Raw genomic sequence first — 19,889 nt, 5'->3', positions numbered from 1 at the left:
ATTTGTACTAAATTATTTGTTCTCAGCTCACAGAGAAGTATCAGGAAGGTCAGAAGGAGACTTCAGGAGATGCAGAGCTCAGAAGATAGGGCACTGGTTCCAAGCGAAGCTCCTCCTGCAAATGCTTGGCCAAAGCTGAGCAAGGAACTGAGCCATTTTCAGGTTTTTTTGGGAACCACAAAGCTTGCAGTGAACCACAGCAAGGTTGTCCCAGCCCAGCCCCTCCGTTAAGAAAGCATGAGAAACCAGGACCCCACACTTGGAGATCCGATTTAACTAGTTTAATACTGGGTGATGGCACCATAAAAGAAGCAAAACACCTCAATTTCCCTTAGTGAGGCTCAGGCCAGCAGAAACTTGCCTTGAAGGCGGGTGGCAGGACTTGCTGTGAGCTGGGTCAGGAGGAGCCCAGGGCACGTCCCACAGCTCTTGGCACCCTCACACCTGCCTGACCTGGCACCCAGCCACGCAGGGACGCTCCGGCAGCTGAGCTCGCCTCAGGCTCCGGCAGACCTCCCCTTATTTCAGCGTCACTTCTGCCGAAGCATGAGAGGTTGCAGTTCCCCCCACCTAGACTTTTCATTTGCTTTCTTCCCCCTGCTCCCCTTCCCCTCTCTAAATCAAGCTGCTAAAGAAAGCCTCGCAGGGCATGGCCCCAGGATTATTTTTTAAAGCGCCTTCAAGTATTTTTTTGCGATCAGCAATCATAAAAGCATAAAAGATATAGCTAGAGGGGACCTCAAAAGAGAAACCTGTCCCTGTGCTACACCTAAATCATTCCCATCCTTAAAGCCTCCCAGTGATGGAGATGCCACAGCCTTCCCAGCCCATTTGTCCCAGCATTTTGCCACCCTTTGCCTTACAACTGCTCATTTTCTGGCACGCTTAACCCACATCTTGCCCTGCTGCCGTGTAAGCCCTTGAGTCTGTGCCAGGCACACAGCATGTTAATCCTGGCTTGTGCATTTGGGGAGCTCAGGAAGCGGTCAGATGGGGCTTTGAGCAACCTGGTCTGGTGGGAAGTGTCCCTGCCCAGGGGAGGGGGCTTGGAATGCGATCATAGAATCGCAGAATGGTTTGGGTTGGAAGGGACCTTAAAGATCATCCAGTGCCACCCCCTGCCCTGGGCAGGGACACCTCCCACCAGACCAGGTTTCTCCAAGCTCCGTCCAACCTGGCCTTGAACCCCTCCAGGGATGGGGCAGCCACAGCTTCTCTGGGCAACCTGTTCCAGTATCTGAGATGATCTTTAAGGTCCCTTCCAACCCAAACCCATGATTCTATGGCTTGGTCAGCTCAGGAGGCGTGTTGGGACAGAGCAGCCCTTCGTGGGGGGCTCTGGTGGGTGTTTGCTTTCTGAGTGTGTCCAAGACACCTTCTGGGACAGGACTAGAGCATCTCCCCACCCCTCTTAGGGCTACCTGCCTCCCCCCCAAGCCTGGAGCATCCCGCAGCCCTGCTCTCCTTGCTGCCAGGGCGCTGCTTCCACAGCCGTGGTCCACACGCTCCACCAACTGCCTTCTCAAATTCCTCCTCCAGAGCCACCGGGGTATCAATGTCAGGACCAAGAGCATTACAAATTAACCATTAATGGGGGGAGGAGGGGGGAGGCAGCGACAGCGTAGATGCAGGGTTGCACCGACGAGGTCTGGGGTATATTGTCCCCAGGAATAATACTATTCATAAGGATAAAGCTGGACTTGATGAATATGTTTCCTCTTCTTTTTAAGTGCCCCTAGCCACTCCTTTTAACATGCAAATCCTCTCTGGTCACCCGTGATTATGGGGCTGCTCGGCCCGGTTATGAAAGAGGAGAGCTTGATTTCCCCGGCATTGTATTTCATACAATAGCCCAAAAGCAGGCTTTGAAGAGAGTTCATCTCCTCGTCCTTCCAAAGGAGAAGCTGCCTGGAGGGACACGGAGGTCACCAGCTTTGGTGCTGTCAGCTCCGGCCCCCGCAGATGCCGCCTGAGCTCTAACTTGGCGATTACCTTATTTTTATCCTTATTTTACAGCTCTGCTGACCAGGTCCCGCTGTTGGCCAGGACAGCAAAAATCCATACAAGCCGGGTACCAGCTCCAGACAGAGATCTGGCTGGCCCTGGGAAAGGGTCACGGGCATCAACACCTAAGCATCAGAGGGGCTGGGAGGGCACCTGCAAGGATGAGGATGGGGGCACGAGCAAAGCATGGTGTTGGTGAATTTAGGAGGGGAGCAGAAGGGCCCCCAGGCAATAGGAAGAGCGTTACAGGAGCTCGAAGCAGAACAGCACGGTCGAAGAGGGGGAAAATCCCTGATAACTGCCCAAAATACTCAGGTACTGGGAAAATTTCACTATGGAATGCGTGCCTTTACTCCCAAGAGGCGAGGTCAAAGGATGCAGACCTGTAAGATGTGCTCTGGGTAATGCACCTTTTTTCCCCAGCTTGAATTCAAGTTAAAAAAAAACAAACCAAACCAAAACAAGCAACCAACAAAAAAAGCCCTAACCTTCTGGCAAGGCAAAACCAGCTGCGGGATACAGACATCGCATATTGACAGTCCTCCAGGAAAAATGAGGTCTTATTTTCAATGTTCATGCCCAGGCAGGGCACAGTCAGGGCTCAGAGGAATTTCAGATCATCTGCCTTAAAAAGCTCAAGAAGTATGTCTTCAAAATCCTCTCGGCGTTTTTGGGTCAAACCGGCTCAAGATATTCCTCAGCAGGAGGCCGACGTCTTTATTTCTCAAAAGATGTGGCCCATCATCTAAACAATGGAGCAAAACGTCTGCAGGAACAGAAGGGGCTGGGTTTGTGTCTGGTGGTAAATAACAGGCAAAGCCCCACGCCAAGGCTAGCTCAAGACCGTCTTTCTGCTTTTTCAGCATTTGGCCCATTTATAGGGCTCTTCCACGTGTCCCTCCTGGCTCTTCTGCCTTAGTAAAGATTAACCGTGGCTGCGCTTAGCTCGCCCACAGGCAAAACCAGCAAATTCTATCCTTTCAGTCCAGAAAAAAAAAAGGAAACACGGGCAGACGACAGCCTACAGGTGCTCGTGGCAAACAGGTGAGTTTTCTACACGAGTCGCCAAATTTCATCATTTTTCAAGCTTTCGCCTCCCTCCAGCAGTCAGCGGTGGAGCTTCACTCCACCACCAAAAAAAAAAAAAAAAAAAGAAGTGGTGACAAAACTGTGTCATATCATTAAATCTTTGTTACGACGCCAGCAGATGCAAGACAAAAATAAACGCGCGGACAGATGCCTCCTGCGGAGGAAGAGGAGGGCGAATGGGAGCGGGACCTGCTCCCAACCTGTCTCCATCACTCCATCCTTCATCTGACGGCTCAGCAGGAGCCAGGTCCAGCACCCAGGTCCGCCCAAGGCAGCTCCGGGAGGCAAGGGGCTCCGCTGAGCTGCGTGGGCTGGGGATGCGAGGCAGCCAGGCTGTCCCCCATTTTGCAATAAATGAATAACGCTCCCTCGAACTCTTGTAAAAATCTTACGGGAAGAAGTTGAGGGGTCCTGTTTGCTGGAAAGAAATATGGAATGGTAATAGTGTGTTTGACACCCGGCTACCCAAAGCACCGGGAGACCAAACCAAAACCAGCAAGAGCCCAAACCTTTAACCATGATGAGACTACTCTGTTTCAGTGGATCACCGGTAGCAAGGGTAAAGGTAGGTTAAGATAAGGAATGAACAACCCTAAGCTCCCTGTGCAAATACGAAAGGCTGTTCCTGCACAAGGAGGTGGCAAAGGAGAGAACAAGACCTTACCTCTCTTGTGCCGATGCAGCAGTAGGACAAGGCAATAGGAACTTCCGAGTGACCAGAAGGTTGTGTTTCTGTCCAAAAGCTCTCACGGGTATGGACCAAGCATGGCCCACCGCAGCGAACCCCTCCCCTGGTCTGGGCTGTCACCTCCCGGGCCACCCGCCAGCACGAGTGACCAGCCACAGACGTGTCCTGTGTTAACCCTGGTACGTCTGGTGGGTGTCCCTAGCTGGGACTCCAAAGCCTTACACGATATTTGCAAAAGGGCAGAAGAAGAGGTTATCAGAAAATGGCATTTTAAAAAATATTTACACCCCCCTCTCTGGCCACGCCTCTAGTCTTTAATATCTTGTTATGAATCCTGCTACGAAATGCAGGAGCAATAAAGCTCCTGATGGATGCTGCTCTGGCGCAACGTGGCAATACAAGGCGGGCGATACCAAGAGGAGACGCATCCTGCGGAGGTGCAAGATGTCCTACCAGGCAGATTACATGGCCGAACGGGAGGGACGCCAGGCAGGACTCCCTAAAAACCTCAGAGCACAATCTTCTCTCATCAGCCACCGAACGTTCCCCGAGGGCTGCAGAGCCGGCTCTGCTGGGGCGAGGAGAAGCCCCAGGGACCAAAGCAGGGCAGGACCTCACCCGGCACAACAGGGAATGGGGACGGGCTGGGTGAGGAGGGAAAAAAACCTCCCAAATCAAGGAAAACTTTAGGGACACACACACAATTTTTAAGGCAGACGTCAAGAATAGGCTGTTTTGGAGAAAAGCCAGCGTCCCTCCCGTTTCACCTGCCCCACGGCGCCTGCTCCCGGAGCGTATCAAACCCCCCCGGCCATCAGGCAGCCGCTCACCCTGCACACAGGGCAAGATTCACGCGGCCTCTTCCAGAGCTTTCCACCAGAGCAAAACCATTTCACGGGCCACCAACACCTCCGATGTGCCGTGATCCATCCCATCTCCTCCAACGGGCCTGACACTAGCTGCAAAGGGCTGAGAGGGGGAATACGCGGCACTGGCTTTTTATTATTTTTTTTTACAGAGGGGTCAGGTAGAAATGAAGGTGGGAGATGAAGTGCAGGAGATGCGAGAGTTAGTTCCTCAGCCTCTCCTTTCCCTTAAATACATCCAACCTACAGACAGGCTCCGCTTGGGCGCTAGAAATAGACCATCTGGGGATGGTCCCTGCAAGCTGGCTGCCCATCAGCGGTGGCTGGCCAGGAGGAGGACCTCCATCTGACCTCCCAGGGCAAAGTCACCCGTCAGCGCCCCAGCAGAAGCCGGGAGCAATGATTAGGATGCGGAGGCGCGCGTGCCGTACCCAGGCAAATAATGTGGAAAAACGGCAGGCAATCTGGCCCAACAGCTGTCTGAAGGTCGACGGGATGAGAGGAGGCAACGCAAATGGGCCGGGGGGGGGCATCCAGCGACCGACTGAGCTGCCCGCGCTATGATCTTCCCGTCACCATCAAAACCATCTCACCAGCCTTATTTCAGGTCCTGCTTTTGTCCCCGTCCCCGCCCCCCCAGCGCTGCCCCTGCGTCAAGGCAGGAGCTGACTGCTCCCATCAGGGGATGCTTCGCTGCTCCGTGCTCCTGTTATATCGCAGGTCAACCTATTACTCTTAAATAATTCCCTGCCGCTCTCTTCCCAGCGGCTCTTTTCCCTCCTCCCCTGTCTCTTGGCACCGCACAGGAGCTTCGTGCTCCGCTGGAAGCCGGCTCAGCCCTCCCTCTGCTCCCCCATCCCGACCCACAGCGGGGCAGGAAGGGGGGCTCCATGCCTCCGGCTCAAGGCAGGGCACCTCAGAGGGGCTGTGAAACAGAGCTGACGCTCAATCCGAGTGCTCTGCCACGGCCAAAATCCCAGCTCCCTCCTCCCGGGGCTGCCCCGGGGCAGATTGAAGTCACCTATTCCCATCCGGGTTTATGTTAGCCGCATGGAAAAGCTGCAAAAGGCAGGCTTGGAAGGAACGCCAGCCCCTCTTCCAGGCTCCTCTGAGAGGGAAAAACTGGCCCCGAGTCCTGGTTTCCCTCCCCAGGCTCCATCTGGGAAGCGGCCCCACTGCCGAACCCGCTCCCTTGCTGCCCTGCCAGCTCTGAACGCTCCCAGGGATGCGCGCAGACTTCCAATCCCTCTAGTCTTTATTACACTTTTAATTACATTTATTAATTGCATTACTGCTAGCCCGAGCCAAGCAATTTCCAATTTCAAAGTTTGATTTTCAAAACCTGCTAATTTCCTTTTTTTTTTTTTTTAATAAATTTTTTTTTTGGTTGAAATTCACCCTACCTTTCAATCAGCTCTTGTTAATATGTATCTCTTGTTGCTATCTCTATTAAGTGACCTCCCTCATTATCGGGTGACACTGGCAAACGGCCACCGCAGAGCTATAATTCAATTGAGGGGCTTTTGAAAACAGCATAAACACAGCTGGAACAGACGCTTTAGTGGAGCTGGAGACCGAATTAGCGACTGGGTAACGGCACGCAGAGCCGAGAACGCCTGTTCCCGGCGGACACATCCCGACCCAATGCACGGCACTGAGAGAAAGGGACATGGCAACCAGCAAGCCTGCGGGGGAATTCGCCACCCTGGCAGGACGACAGCGCTCAGCAGGCGGAGGGCAAGCGGCCACGGATGGGAGAGGATGCTCGGGAATCCCGCGGGGTAAAGCCACTCGCTTCTTCCAGCCCAGAGCCGCCCTGTTTCCCATTGGTGGTGACTCTGCCCTTGCCAGCGCGGGGCTCGGGTGGCTGATGTACAGCACAGTGTCCCTAAAAGCTGGGCAGAGAGTGGCTCTGCCACCTCTCCTTGTGGCACCCGGCCCTTCCACAGCACGTGGCTTGAGGGATGAGCCCAGGAGAGGCAAGAGAGGGCAGGTGTGAGAGGAAGGAAATGCTAAGAAGACAATAAAGAAACAAACAACTTTCCTCCTCTTATTTATAACTTCCCAACTATCTCTTCCCGGCAGCGACACAACAAGTGGGACCTGTCACCCCCCTGATCTCCACTCTAGGGAGCAACAGGCTCAAGCACTCATCCAGAATGGAGTTACATTCGACAGAAAAAGCGAGGGGGCGAAAAGCTCTATATGGCAGAGCTTTAATTTCCAGCTTCAGGGGCAAAAGGAGTCACCTGCCCCAGACCACGGCAAGGGCAAAGCTTGAGCTTGCACCGGGGCTGCACCACGACCTCCGTCCCCAGCCAAGCCACCACAGCCAGGGGACTGATGCTCTCCCCTCCCTCCAAATCACACAATCACAGACTGGCTGGGGTTGGAAGGGACCTCTGGAGATCATCCAGTCCAATCCCCTGCCAGACCAGGGTCACCCAGAGCAGGTTGCACAGGAACACGTCCAGGCGGGTTTGGAATGTCTCCAGAGACGGAGACTCCACCACCTCTCTGGGCAGCCTGTGCCAGGGCTCTGCCACCCTCACAGGAAAGAAGTTCCTCCTTGTGTTGAGGTGGAACTTCCTATGCTCAAGTTTGTGCCCATTACCTCTTGTCCTGTCGCCGGGCACCACCGAAAAGAGCCTGGCCCCATCCTCCTGACACCCACCCTTTAAGTATTTATAAGTGTTGATAAGATCCCCCTGCAGTCATCTTTTTTTCCAGACTGAAGAGACCCAAAATCCCTCAGCCTTTCTTCATAAGAGAGGTGTTCGAGTCCCCTCATCATCTTGGTAGCCCTTTGCTGCACCCTCTCCAGAAGCTCCCTGTCCTTCTTGAATCGGGAAGCCCAGAACCGGACCCAGTGCTCCGGCTGTGGCCTCCCCAGGGCAGAACAGAGGGGGAGGATGACCTCCCTCCACCTGCTGGCCACATTCTTCTTGGTGCTGGGTCCCCCCACATCCCCAGCCAGCCCTGCCCCGCGGCAACCTCCTGCCTGCAAGCAGCCAGGACGCAGCCAGGGGGGTGAAGCACCGAGAGAAAGAGAGCAAAGAGAAGAAAGCGAGCTCCACGCCGGCTTTCAAGAAGCCATCCCATCCGTGCTGCCACCGGTTATTCAAGCAGACAGCCAGCTTTGTCTGTCGAAGCCCATTTCCCTCAACAGCCCCTATTTCAAGGTAACTCGAGCTATTAGGCTGCACCCCGGGTTTGCGTTTTCTGCCCCGGATCTCAGGAGACCACAAGCGGCTTCTCACAGCTCCACCAGAAGCAATGAAGAGGAGCAAAGCTGATGTTACATACTCCGCGCAGGGAAAACCTTGTGGGAACCTTCCCAGCAACCAAAAAGCCACCAAGACGGACCGCTACGTACAGCCACAGGAGCATAAATCGTGAGCACAGAAGCACAGTCGGAGAGATTACGAAAACCCGGATGGGGTTGGTCATTCTGCCTTTGGAAAAAGACATGGATGGGGAGAGCTCCGGCAGGGCCAACACAGTCTACCTTTACATTTGCAACCTCCTCCAGCGAGACACATCTCAGCATGTCCCATAACTCCTGCCAAAGAGAGCTGAAGACGATGGCTGAGGCGCTCGCTGGACTGTTCCCGATGATTTTTGGCAGCCCCACAAACACCCAGGAGCAGCCGCAGCCCTGGCAGAGCGACCAATGGGATTTTTTCAATGGGAGCAACTTCTCAGCTCCATCAGCCCCAGGGGAAATAAGGAAACCCTCAGCATAGCCCTTGGCTAATGGGGAATTAAAGGGAAGCAGCACCATTAACACCTCCCACAAGACTGACAGACAATAGGTGCTGCTCTATTCCCTCTCTCCGCTTTCTACCAGAGGACAATCTTGGTCAGAAAAAGGCAACAGAATCAAAGTCAGGTACGTCATCTTCTCTAAGCCATGTGACTTGGTGCGCTGGGAGATTGATTAACTCATAGAAGAATTCCAAATCAACACAGTCAGCTAGCATATAGCCCTCAAAATACAACTGTAAACAAGGAATATTATCAGGCAAGTGTTATTTTTAATGGATTGTTGCCAGGAACGCGCAGGTCTTTGCCCATTATTTGACATTTTTACCAATCATCTGTAAGAGCGAAAGCGCAGAGGCTGGAAGATGGGTAAACAACAAAGGGCATAGACCATCGACATCGAGCAAATTGCTGGCAACTGCTTTGAACCAATATCTGGTTGGTTTTTTTTAACGTGTAAATGCAGAATCCTATACCTAAACCAAAAGACCACAGCTCTCCTAGGAAGGGGGATCACCCTGTAAAGCAGTCTGTCTCCCACCGACCTGGGGAGGGACAGAAAGGTGGTGAAGCAGCCACCATTTCATTAACCCAGCGCCCGCACCCAAATCCCGTTGGGAGAAGCCCCGATTCTCTCCCATTTCTGTTTCCCGATGTCCCTCCCTGCAATACTACAATTCAGCTGCAAAACCAAGCCAGCAGTGGGGCTTACTGCTGCCAGCCAACATACATTATGGCGTAAGAGAAGGAATCCCTTTTCCAGTTTCTGCTTGGGGGTGATACCATAAACTGGGCAGATCCTATTTTTTTTTTTTTTATATATATCACATTTTATTTGCAGTCACCACTAACTTTCTAAACCCATGGAGAGGTCGAGAAGGTGGGTGAAGTTGATGCACCAGCCTTAGGATGTCTGGAAGCAGCGCGCTGACCTGTCGGAGCCGGGGAGGATGGGAGCGGAGCAGGCTGCCGTGCCCGAGTCTAATTAGTAACAAGGGTTACTCTTAACAGCAGCCCGTCCCCATCGCTTCGGCTGGGTAACCCTTGCCGCAAGAGGTGCCCACCAGCACCCCCATGGCAGCCCATGGGGGCCACGCTCCAGGTTGCAAATGACTCCCATTAAGGCAGAGCGTTAATACAATGCATTACAAATGAAACCCTAGTGCCAGGACACTGGCAGCATTGCTTCTACTTGATATTAATTGGGTGACACTTTCTTTTAATGGTACATTAATTAATGCAGAATATCAACGGAAGTGCGCGACACCCGCATTAATACAAATGAATTCATTATCATCGGTGTTATTACAAGAAATGACAAATAAATCTGTAACAGTGGGGCCCTTCAAATAGTAGCCACGAATCATTAGCTGTTGCATTCATTTATACTGCAAATATCCACATGCAATCTGCGGGTGCTCATCTACTCACACGTTCCTCTCCAGGCCAGCCAGATTCCTCCCCGGCTCTCCAGCCACCCTGAGCCACCCTGGAGGAGGGAGCCAGAGGGACAGAAGGAGAAGAATCATGATAGAACATGTTGGAAGGGACCTCTAAAGCCCACCCAGTCCAACCCCCCTGCAGTGAGCAGGGACGTCTTCAACTAGATCAGGGTGCTCAGAGCCTCATCCAGCCTGGCCTTGAGTGTCTCCAGGGATGGGGCCTCCACCACCTCTCTAGGCAACCTGGGCCAGTGTCTCACCACCCTCAGTGTAAAGAACTTCTTCCTAATGTCTGGGATTTGCTTTCACGTCAACTCACTGCCAGGACTTCTCGCTACCTCCTCTTAACCCACACACTCTCCATGACCACCTGGAGCCTTCAAAAGACCCTCTGATCTGGCACATTTCTTCTGTGAAGAGGACCACCTTCCTTTCCTCCACCTCTTGCATGACTGTTTCAGCCAGGCAGAGAGAAACCTGCCCGCTTTACCACCTTATTTATGTATTTTACTGCTGGTTTATCCCCTGGTTCAGGTAGAAAAGCTAAAAGCACCTCTCGCAGCACAGAGGGGCTCGCTTCTGACCACAGGTGGAGCAAGTAATTTTTCCTCAGGAAAATAAGAAAGAAAATACCTCTTTGAAGTCTGGGATTTGTAGGTCCCAAAGATCCATCAAAAAGAAACTCCTGCAGCTGCCCGCTAACACGTATCGCTCTCAACGCCAGCGAGAGCAAAATCCATACAGCTGTGCTGATTCAAATAAAAAATCCAAACCAAAAAAAAAACCCCAACATATTTCCCTGTCTTGCTGCGGATGGCTTTATTACCAGAGGAAGGATCGATACCAGTTCAGCCCAGGTCTCCTCACAGAGTTTTGCTCCTGCTGAAAAGCCGGTGTTAAAACAGCAAACTCCAGCACGATGCGTTTCTGTCGGGCCATGTCGTGACATGGTTGCCCTGGGGGGATGCCAGCAATGTGGGTACTGCTCTCCCCCTGAGGGCCAGCACCCTAAATTTGCCATCTCCGACCATCTCTGCAGCGCTCAGGGGCAGAAGGAGCAGTTGCAAACCCGGGATAAAGGAACGCGTGGGGAATACCATTTTTTTTTTTTAAATAGAGTATATGAAGACTTACTGACTTGTCCTTGAACCTCTCGAGCAGGAAAACCCAGCAAAGGAGCTAGAACAAGCTAGTTAAGACCTACAACAAAGACAGGAAATCTAGCGACCCAAAGGAGGGAGAAATGGTGAAGGGAAGCACCGAATCTCCTGGTTCACGCAGCATCCCAGTGCCACAGCGTAAGGAATGGTGCTCCAAACTCACCTCTGCTAGCATGCGTGCTATGAAAAAAAAACAACAAAAAAAAACCCAAATGGGTTTATTGACACAAAACAGCCCAGCTTTACCTGCTTTGGCCCAAGAACTCCCTGCTTAGTGCAACAGGCTGCACTCAGGGGCAGAGCAGCTTTGTCTCGCTGGTGGCCCCAATGCCACCTGCCATCCTTGTGGAGGATGAGGCACCCTGAGGACATGAGCAGAAGATGCTCATCTTATTTTGCACCGCAGAACTGGGTTGTTTGCTTGGTGCTTTTTTTTTTTTCTCCCTTTTTTCTCTTATGAAAGTAAGGTTTTTCCCCACCTGGGAAGGTCAGAGGCAAAGACCTCGATGTTTTCCTGTGGCAAAAATGGCGCAAGAGCCCCGAGGCACATGGTGAATGAGGTCCTGGTCCCGTGGATGCAGGGAGCACCACGAGCCAAACCTGCCTCGAAAGGGAAGGAAAAGGGGCGAGCGGGAACGCGGCAAGGTTTGTAAAGGGAAGCGGCACCTTGTGTCAGCCCGCACGCCGATGCTCAGCTCTGCAACAATAAAAAAGCATCCTTCAAAGCCAAACGCAGAGCGAGGACTAATGCTCTGAATTTACCGACACTATGCTAACCCCGCAAACAGCAGTTATTTGTGAAGTGGAAGAGCAATATTAGCACGAGAATATTAGCACAGACAGACAGTTATTTTTTTTTTTTTTGTCATTAGATTAAAAGTTTTAGATCCTACCCCGAGGGAAGGAGGGACAGATCTGCAAGCCATCGGATGCAGCTGCGTAGCCATGTTTCTTCTCCTTCCCCGGTCAGCAGCGTGGCCTCCAAGCCGCTATTAAAGCATAGAGGGCTCGTTCGCGGCGATAAAGCTCTTTTTGAATCATTCAGCTTCTGGGCTGTTTTGGCGGGGGCTTTGCTTGTCTTTAATCCAGGCTGGAACCTCGGTGCATCAGCTTGGGGTGATGGTGTTCACCCGGTGCTGTGTCCAGCAGGATTCCTAAAGAAAAGGGTTTTCCCAGAGGACTGGGCTTGCCGGCTGCGTGGACCGGCACATCTGGGTGAATTAAAGGAGCGATGTTTTGGAATCCCTTTCATTCGCTCTAGGCCAAACCCCTTCAGCTCAGGGCAGCATCTGTGCGGTGGGAAACGTGCACAAATCCAGCTTAATCCCCCCAAACCGTGTCTGAGGAATGGGGTTAAGTATATTCTTTTCACACGGGTCACTTCAGTTCTCCTCTCCCCTCGGCTTTGCCCTCACTCACAGCTGAGAACATGGATTATTGGTCCAACTTTGTTTCTTAAGCATGACTGATTTATAGGTTACAAACTTAAACAAAACTCAAGCAATTACAAATAAATCAGGGCTTTCCCTCTCTTCTTTTGCTGTTTCACACCTTCTCTCACCTCCTTGTCATCACCATCAGAAGCCAGAACACCCATTTTAATTTCATACTATTCATTTCCAGACTGAAGCTGGAGGTGTAAAGTCCCACCCAGAGCACTTGGCCTGAGATACATCCATACCTCGCTTCCATAAACGTCCTCAACGGGTAGATCTACCCGTGGTAGGACCATGTGGCCACAAGCTCGTTCTCCCTTGCACATTACTCTTCATGGCAGCACAAGGCAGCCGCCTTTGCTAAAGGCAGGGAAAAAGCATCCCCGCCACACGGCAGCCCCTCGAGCCCTCCTGCCACAGCTCTCGCTCCCTTTTCCGCGCTGATTGCGAACGCTCGCCCTTCTGCTGATTACAGCTGATGGGTCCCGCCTGGTTTTTGCCCCTCCAGACCAGACCCTCTATTATCAAGGGTCTGGTGTGTTTTGTTTTGGTTTTGGTTGTTGTTTTTTTTTAAAGGTTTGGCTCTATGACTGCTTTTTTCAGTTCAGCTAGTGAGTTTATTTCTCGCTTGGGCTCTCTCCTACCCTGTCTGGATGGGCTGATGGATTTCGGTGCTTGCCAGAATCCAGCAAAACCAGGCTCGCTGGGTAGTATTAACTTCTAACCCCCGTGTAAAAATAGCTGCAATAAAGCAGAGTGAATAATATAAGCTTCACTTAATGTAACTTTGATTAAAAAGTGCTGCCCTCTCCATCACTCCTGGGTGGTAGCTCCAAAGAAACGTCCTTCCCGGGGTCTGGAGAGAGAAGAGCCGATCCGACACTGGCACGTCCCAGGGCTGCTGCTGAGCCCCAAAGGGAAGGCGGAGGGAGCAAATCCAGAGGAAAAAGCAACAGGAACAGAAAATAAAGACAGATTCCTCCCACCTCCGGGCAGCAGGGCAGCCCACAGGCCCTCCCTGCTTTAACCTGGACGCAGGACCGAAGCACCAAGGTCCAGGGCAGAGAAGCATCACCCTTTCCCTCGGAAGACCTTCCCTCAGAAGCAAAAAAAATCTCTCCACGTATTTAATTATTCTCCTCTTCACTCCTGGTGCCGGCAGACTGTGGCAGGAGCTGTTTTGTTACAGCGTGCAGGAGGAGGCAGAAAAAGGTTTTAATTTCACGCCTTGCACCAGGCACTGCAATTTTGGACACTGTTTGTTATCTGACTTCTGGCCCTATCTCTGGTCCCGGCGCTCCTCAGGCAGCCGCGGCCAGTTGGCTTTTTAATTTATTCTCTGCGAGGATGGGGATTCTGTTCAAGTGAGAGCCCTCACCGGCCAGGCGTGCCGCTTTAATAACAAAATGCCTCCGAGTTTGCAGGTGCGACTTTGTGCCAGGTTAAAGCACAGCACCTGCCACTTCTTGGGGGCCTGCAGGAAACCCCACTGCTGTACATCACCCTTTCCTTCCACTTTCATCCTCCTGGAAAGGAAAAAAAAAAAAAAATCACCAAGGACTGAAAACAATTCCCAGGTGGCTCAACCATACCCCTGGAATTAAAGGACCACCTCCTGCAAAGTGAGAGGGAGCTGCTGCGCCAATACCTTCGTCCCCATCAAAACTACCCAAGACCACGAAATTCCTGCTCAAGGGCCCGAGGCTGAACCTTTCATGGGCCGTATTTGGTTGTTGGGTTGTTGTGGGTTTTTTTTTTTGTCTACCACTTTGCCCATGTCTTTAGGAAAACCTGCTGTGCTACAAAAGGCCTCCGAAATGGGTGTTTTGCAGGCGTTTGCTCTCCCTGGTAACTCCTGGAACCTGGAAATGTCAGCACAAATCTCTGTTTTCATATTTTAAAGGCGTTTTCAGCCCTTTCCCCTTAGAATTCAGACTGGAAATGTAAACAGATCATGAAGAGATGCCTGTCCTTTTTGCCTGTGATGCTGCTGGTCCATGAGCTCCCAGTCTCCCGCGCAGCCCTGTCCCTGCTCACTGCTGTGTCCTGCAGAGCCATGCATGAGGACACCTGCACGTGTCTGACACCTCCCATGCTTGACAAAACCCGTCCCCACACGTGGCTGCCAGCGGCGTCTCGCCCCGGCGCTCACAGGATCTCTCATGTTGCCCGAAGGCCAGCCACCGCCTCTGGTGACAAACCGGGGTGAGCTCCATGCACACGAGACACCAACTTAATAGCACAAAAGACAGACAGTGACATAAAACCCACGCCGACTGATCCCAACGGCTTCTGTCGGAGGAGAGACATCTCCTAAGCTTTCCTCCTCGCTTTCTCCATTGACGCTCCAGCCCTGCTGCAACCACGCGCAGACCCGAGCTCTTCAGAACACCACGCGGGGAAGTGTTTCTCACAGAATCCCAGACTGGCAGGGATCTCTGGAGATCATCCAGTCCAACCCCCTGCCAGACCAGGGTCACCCAGAGCAGGTGGCACAAAAAGACGTCCAGGCGGGTTTGGAATGTCTCCAGAGACGGAGACTCCACCACCTCTCTGGGCAGCCTGTTCCAGGGCTCTGCCACCCTCACAGGAAAGAAGTTCCTCCTCGTGTTGAGGTGGAACTTCCTATGCTCAAGTTTGTGCCCATTACCTCTTGTCCTGTCACTCGGTACCACTGAAAAGAGCCTTTTTTGCCCCAGAACTCTCCGGTAGACACAGCTGCTGGTTTTCATCTGTGTTACGATGCACCTTGTTTTGTTTTTTTTCTACCCAAAGCACAGCTCGCTTGACACTGCGTCTGGTCTGTCTTGGTCTGGTACCCCTCTGCAGGTGGCCACAGCTCACACGGATGGATGCTCACTCCCCAGCAGAGGACCGAGGATGACTTGGGAAACAGTTGTCCCCAGGTCTCCGTGCTGATCCTTTGCAGAGCAGCAAGGTGAAGAATTTCCTGATTTCCTACATTTTCAGCATGAGCAAAAAGCAAGGCATAAGGTTATATTTGCAGGCTTGGGGTGGGGGGCACAGCATCCTTCTTGCAGGTCTTGGGATGACCCCAGAAAAAAACCGAAAAACCCCATAAAAAAGGAAACACGACAGACTGAGCACCTTTGAGCTGATCACACCCCAGGGGAAACTCTCCCCAAAGTTTTTGTTGTGGAACAAACCCCGACCCGTCTCTGTCTTCCGGGGTGGTTTGTCAATACAGAGTTTAGCTCACTTGGCAAAGGACTCGGGATGAAAGAAATCAAGAGTAGGTAATTGCCGCCTGAAAATGACAGCGCAGCGATTTACACAGACAAAAAACGGACGGCGGAATACCAAGAGGCAGCCAACAGCGGCGAATCAATACCTCCCAAGAGGTGGGATTATTAGGGAGAGAAAGGGGCTTGAAAGATCCATAAGTGCCTGATGACTGACTATTTCCAAACGACCGTTCGCTGAATGAGAATTGCCTTCGGAGGGATGCCGGGGCCCTTTCCCAGGGTGTGCATTTAGCCCAGGGATGCTGCCAACATCCCCGCGAGGAGCCGCAAAGGCGGGGGGTGACACACGGCTGCCCCATCACCACCTTCCTGCAAAGGCTCAAGACCCTGTCGCAGAAGGGAGCTCTTCTCTTACCCCGGCGAGGATGCCGGGTAACATCCCAACGGGGACTTTGGAGGAAGCATTTCAGCCCCTGCACTGGCGTTTCTCTCAGAAATGTGTCAAAAAGAGGCAGCAGGGGGGAAAAAAAAAAAAGTGGGTTTCCAACTCTTGTTTTTGCCAGCAAACACAAAGCATCCCCGCGGCCATGAACAAATCAGATTTGTCAATTCCCCTTATTTCCTATAAAAAACAGCCGTGTTCCCTCAGCATCTTTTATACAGCAAATTCCCATGCTTTGCTCAGCTCCTCCACGCTGTAGCCACGCGCAAAGTCCGTCCTACAGAGCCTTTGACAGAACACGGCGAGCGTATCTGCGTCACACCTGGCCACAAAGCCACAGGAAGCCACCAGGATCTCCTCCAGCATTCCCGAGGGATGAGTCCTTCTCTTTTCAACCCCAGCAGAGCCCGTCACCCACACAAGCCTCCCAGTTCTCCAGGGACAGCCCAGCACCCCAGCAGCTAAGGCGACAACACGGGGCAACAGTTTCATTTTGCTGGTCCCTGACACGGCAGGCGTAGGCCTGCGAAAGCATCCTTGGGCTCCGTCTCTCGGAAAACACGAATTCAGGCCCCTGCAGCCGGAGATCTGCCCTCCAAGCATGAATGCAGCTTGTCCGTAAGACACGTGCCCTCTGGGCATGTCGGCTTCTCACCTCGCACAGGTTCCAGGCAGCCGGCAGCTCTCTGCCCAAAGCAGCCCAATAAAAAAGAAAAAACAAAACAAAAAAAAACCAACCAGCCTGGGAATCTCTTTCAGTGACCTGGGGGAAACTTGTGTTCGGCTTAGTGCTAAGCATGCTCAAAATACAACAGTTGCCCCCAAGTAAAAGAAGGCAGGAGACCCAGGAGCCTCATTTTCCCTGGGGAGCTTCTCTCTGCACAGCTGGTTTTGCCCCAGAGTCCCACAGCCAACGGCTCACGGCATCTCTGGGTAGGAAAAGCGAGTAAAAGCCAGAATGGCTTCCTCCTCTCTCACCGCCATGCAGCTCCAGTGCCTGCACGTCTTGGTTTGGCACTTATTCATTTTTATTTTTTTTTTTAAAAACCATTTTCCAAAGATGAAAACATAAATACGATTTTCTTTTCAGAGGGGAGAGGAGAGAGATCACAGCGCAAGCAAGAAGGGAATGAGGAGGACCCTAAAAGAGCAATTTTTGAAATGTCAGCAGGCAAGAGTTTGTCCAGGGACGGCTTGGATGGACTATTTCTTTTTCAAAGGAAGGTAAAAAGAGCTGTTATAGCTCTGGTTTTGCATCATTTAGTTCATCAGCCCAAACGGGAACTGTACAGCAGGAAAGGAGCAGTGCACAAGACATGCTCTCTGAAACCTTCTTCCAGCAGAGTTTCTTCTGCTACTATTTATTTTCTACCAAATGTATACAGGACAAAGAAAAAGTGAGCTGCCCTTTTGTTTTGGGGTGGATTGTTTGTTTGTTTGTGTGCCTTTTTTTTTTTTTTTTTAAATTGGAGGAGCTATTAGCACTTAGCTCAGGCCAGGGAAGGAGGGTGGAAAACTAAGGACTCATTAACCCTCTTGGACAGGAGTAGAGAGGGAGCCACACATGCATCCTCCAGCTCGGAGGAGCTTTGGCATGCCTGGCTCCGTGCCACTGGTGCCACAAACAGCCCTTGGAGCTCCTCTGGGAGCTAGGAGGATGGTGAAGCCCAGGGGTGAGCGACAGAGGGCAGCAGGAGCTGAGAAAGGGGGACAGCAGAAGAAAACTCTCTGTCTCCCGTCCTGACCACCCTACGTTGGCCGAGCTGAACTTTTTGCACTGCTGAACCTTCCTGCTTCCAGCATCCCCCTTCCCCACCTCTTCCAGCATCCCTCTTCCCTGCAGGCTTCCTAGCCAAATGACCGTCCTCCACAGCAAAAAGCGACATGACCCCAAAAACAAAAACCAGAGCAAAGAAGAAAAAGGCAACCCAACCCTTCCATTTCAGAGTTTCACAAAAGGCAGGGGTTTTAACCTTTACGCACGCAGAGAACTGCATCAAAACAGCAACCGGCACTGAAAATACAGAAAGTTCAAGTGGGAGCAGGAAAAAGAAGCTCTAAGGGGGGGGTCATTTCGTACCGACGCTTGTGCACTCTCTGCATCCTCCGCCCATGAGCGGACGTCGTGGTCTCCTGAGCACGGGAGTTAAATAGAATGAGCTGGTGCAGTGGCCGTGGCTGGAGAAAGCGCGTGTTTTGTAGGATCTACCCGTGCCCTCAACACATGCAGATGACAGACCTGGCTCTGCATAGAAGAGTAGCTCACATTGTTGTATTTAAAATTAAAGAAAGTAGGCTTATGTTGGGTCCACATACCTTCACTGTGATTTTGAAAGCACAAAAATCAACAAAAGGTGCCCTCGAATCAGAAAATCAATGAATGAGGCATGAAAGGAAGGCCAACAGTCCCAACAAACCACCAGATATCAGCTGTTCCTGAGATCCCGTCCCTCCCCCAAAGCCTAGATGAGAGGCGGTGAATGAACACTCAGCAGCAACAGATGTGCGCTATTTTGGGCCAAAAAGAACGAATGCCAGAGCTGGAACGGCGTAACAGTGTCAGCCAACAATCAATGGTGACGTCAGTTCTGGAAACGCTGCGCCAGAGGCAGGACTTCACCACCTGGCACGGCATCAGCCCCCGGCAACCCCTACCAAGAGCATGTTGTCCCTCTGGCCACCCAGCTTTGTACTCCCAGCATCCCAAAGGGAAGGTGATACAGACCAGCCACCGCGCGTGGTCCCAGGTGGAACAACTTCACAGCAGGGAGAGGGATGTAAAGTCACGGCATCGTAAAATCACTTCGGTTGAAAAAGACCTTTAAGATCATCAAGTCCAACCATAAATCTAACTCTGGCAAGTCCACCACTAACCCACGTCCCCAAGTGTAGCAAAAGGCTAGCTGAAGGGAGATACAGCAACAATAAACGCTGTTAATGGCAAAGAGCTACTGAAGCCAAGCACGCCCACTGAAGCAAAACACCAAAGTCAAAGGAAAATTCGCCTGGGTGAGGATAACCCAGAAACAAATATTCAGGTTGCAGCCCAAAGCGCGCATACAGTTATAAATAAAAAAAAGAAGAGAGAGAACTTTTGATCTCTTGTGTAGTTCTTGTCCTCTACACATTCACTCGGTTCAAGTCTTAACCGGGAAATTAAAATAAAAGCACCGTGCCGAAGTCGTGATACGGAGGAGGATACGAATGATGCCCGTCCATCACCGGTTGTAGCCAACGTCCACGAGGTGCAAGAAGAAACGCCAACCTGGTGCTGGAGCAACATCTAACCCAACGGCAGACCTGCTCCCGTGCGCTGTTGGTGCCCACCTGCTCTGGCAGCAAAATCCCATTAAAACGCAACAAACGAAATAATGTTTCAAGAGCGCATCTCCTTCAAAACAGCTGCACCCGGCAAACATTACGTGGCCTAAGACTCAACTGCTCTTCTTCTTCCCATCCGTCAGGCTGGGTGAAGGATTTGCTGTGTGCGTTTTGTTTTGTTTATTACTTCTAATGACTTTCTCATTATCATTTCGCTGTGAAACATAAACGATGGTTATGGGAGAAATCATATTATTTGGATGACTTTATTAAATTAGAGAGCAAATCTGTGTATATTTCTGGCTCAGGATAAATGTTTGAACTTTGAGAGGCCAAAATTCATTTTCAGACAAAGCCATTTTCGGAAGCTCTGGAATCAGTGGTTAAATTCGCCCTCAGCTGCAAGGGAGATGTATGGGGGTATTTCTCAATTTAATCCCTCCTAGAGATTTAACCAAATCACCAAATCA

At 51.7% G+C, this 19,889-nt stretch overlaps 1 protein-coding gene across 6 annotated transcripts in view; it reads right to left on the bottom strand.

Moving 5' to 3' along the window:
• The window catches only part of CDH23 (cadherin related 23), a 210,387-nt gene that overhangs the window by 118,747 nt on the left and 71,751 nt on the right, over positions 1-19,889 (bottom strand). The gene's annotated exons all lie outside the window — the stretch shown is intronic.

This window comes from Rissa tridactyla, chromosome 6 (genome assembly GCF_028500815.1).
Source record: "Rissa tridactyla isolate bRisTri1 chromosome 6, bRisTri1.patW.cur.20221130, whole genome shotgun sequence".
Classification (NCBI taxonomy): Eukaryota; Metazoa; Chordata; class Aves; order Charadriiformes; family Laridae; genus Rissa; species Rissa tridactyla.
The sequence above is the reverse complement of the archived record's forward strand: the minus strand, read 5'-3'. Positions and strand labels throughout refer to the sequence as shown.